Source organism: Leptonychotes weddellii, unplaced genomic scaffold, assembly GCF_054177405.1.
Source record: "Leptonychotes weddellii isolate Sample4059 unplaced genomic scaffold, ASM5417740v2 HiC_scaffold_23596, whole genome shotgun sequence".
Lineage (NCBI taxonomy): Eukaryota > Metazoa > Chordata > Mammalia > Carnivora > Phocidae > Leptonychotes > Leptonychotes weddellii.
Window position 1 is genome coordinate 1 of NW_027825760.1, and position 2,488 is coordinate 2,488.

General features: G+C 44.9%; 2 pseudogenes; both read right to left on the reverse strand.

Moving 5' to 3' along the window:
* Positions 1-187: 187 nt before the first annotated feature.
* Positions 188-1,201, reverse strand: LOC102748637 (isoleucine--tRNA ligase, cytoplasmic-like; annotated as a pseudogene).
* An 11-nt stretch (positions 1,202-1,212) lies between these two features.
* Positions 1,213-2,254, reverse strand: LOC145718852 (isoleucine--tRNA ligase, cytoplasmic pseudogene; annotated as a pseudogene).
* Between the last annotated feature and the right edge of the window lie 234 nt (positions 2,255-2,488).

The window sequence follows — 2,488 nt, forward strand, 5'->3', positions numbered from 1 at the left end:
GGCTCAGGTCATGATCCTGGAGTCCCGGGATCGAGTCCCGCATCGGGCTCCCTGCTCGGCGGGGAGTCTGCTTCTCCCTCTGACCCTCCTCCCTCTCATGCTCTCTGTCTCTCATTCTCTCTCTCAAAATAAATAAATAAAAAAAAATCTTTAAAAAAAAAATAATAAAAAAATAAATAAATAAAACCTGAGTATCCGAGTGTGCTTCAAACTGGATCATCCCTCCTGTTGTCTGATCAAAGGTGTACATGAGACGAATGTCCTCTTCATGCAGTTCATGCCTTCTGCAACAATGGTCACCCTCTCCTGGAAGCGCTCCAGCTCCTCATCCCTCAGCTGCTTGATGGACACATCACAGCCTTCAAGTTTCCCTTCAGAGGCTTCCCCAAGACCGTGGGATCAGGATCTGCCCTTAGGTGAATGCCACGTGTGTATTTTGTCTGTAGATAGCATCACTTTTCAAACACTCAATTCCTCAGTGATAGACTTCTCCAAAGACTTGATCTCAGTAAGAGCTTCTGGATCCTGACGGATAACCATAATTTCTTTCAAAGTATACTTTATCAGAATGCTTTTGGAGTCTCAAATCACTCACCTACATTCAATCACAGACCACATCCAAGACACTGCACATTCCATTTTCTTGTCAATCAGCTCCTCTCAAACATGGGGCAGCGTGAGGTAGTGGATGCTGAGTGTGTCTGTGTCCTGGACAGAAATAGGGTCAGTCAGCATCTTTAGATTCTGGTACATCAATTTAGTAGGGAAAGTGTATAGGGGGCCATAAGTCTGCACAGGGAAGGCAGGACACTAACAAGGTCTCCAGGGCCATAACATAGTCCTCCACCCTTTCATCTTCTCCGGTTCCTCCTGACATACCAGTTGGTCAGGACATCCATGAACTTGATCAGGCAAAGCACCACATATAGAACCTGTAAGCTGTCATTTCGGTCTCAAAGAACCCAACAAGTGAGTGCACGAAGGACAGGACCCACCGGTCTGTGATGTTAGCACTTTCTTAAACCATGTTCTCATTGTAGAAGAATTCCATGTCTTCCGTCTTCTGCAACTTCAGGACGTTCCAGATGAAGGAGCAAAAGGCATTGTACCAAGAGAGCCACACATCCTTCAAGACATCACGCACATCCTCCTTCTTAAGGCAGAGGTTTTTTGCTCTCACCACAGGCGAGTTAATCAGATATAATCTGAAGGATCTTGAACATCCTTGTATTTCTGGTGAGATTCAAAGTTGGAAAGTGGAGTGTTGCATGCAGTAGAGAAGGGTATAACTTTCATACCTCTATCCACAAGACCTTTATTGTAGAATTGTTTGAAGACCCAACAGACAAATTCCATGAATTGTGGGTACAGACTGTTGTAGTCATTGTCAAGGTCAATCCATTGGACAACTCTTCTAACAGTGGACTTCCACTCAGTACAATATCTTATCACAAATTGCTTGGCACTGGGACTGAGCCTGGGTGGCTCAGTCATTAAGTGTCTGCCTTTGGCTCAGGTCATGATCCCGGGGTCCTGGGATCAAATCCCATGTCGGACTCCTTGCTCAGCGGGGAGCCTGCTTCTCCCTCGGCCAGATGCTCCCCCTGTTTGTGCTCTCTCTCTCTGACAAATAAATAAATAAATAAAATCTTAAAAAAAAAAATTGCTTGGCACTGATGGTTATGCTCTACAATCCCCATTTTGGCTACATCCTCTGGTCCTCTGGTTCCCAGTGTCTTTTTTTTTTTTAAGATTTTATTTATTTATTTGACAGAGAGAGACACGGCGAGAGAAGGAACACAAGCAGGGGGAGTGGGAGAGGGAGAAGCAGGCTTCCCAAGGAGCAGGGAACCTGATGTGGGACTCGATCCCAGGACCCTGGAACCACGACCCGAGCCGAAGGCAGACGCTCAACCAACTGAGCCACCCAGGTGCCCCTCCCAGTGTCTTATCAATATCATGTTCCACGGGTAAGCCATGACAATCCCATCCAAATGTTCTGTCAACATGAGACCCACTCTGGTGAGCATATCTGGTAACTATATCTTTAACTGTCCCTGCAAGTGTATGTCCATAGTAAGGCAGTCCAGTTGCAAAAGGAGGCCCATCATAAAATGGAGATTTGGGCCCATGTTTTGATTGCTTTAAGCATTCCTGCAAACAATTAAATTCAGACTAGAACTGCAAGATTTCCTCTTCTTCAGCAGGAAAACTCGTGTTTTCTGGAACTTGCTGAACCATGTTGTTGCTGAGGGGCCCCCAGGCCAGGGCGCCACAGAAAGAGCCACGTCCACATCACTGCCAGGGGTCCTGAGGTGATATATTCTCCAGTATTTCTGCTAATGCTGTTATGGTTTTGTACGTTTATATGGTTAATATGGTTCAGATTTTATCTGAAATGTGGTTTTGTAAAAGGTGAAAGATAAATACCTAACTTTATTTTTTCCAAAAATGTTAGCTAATTGCCTTGGTATCATTTTTTTTTTTT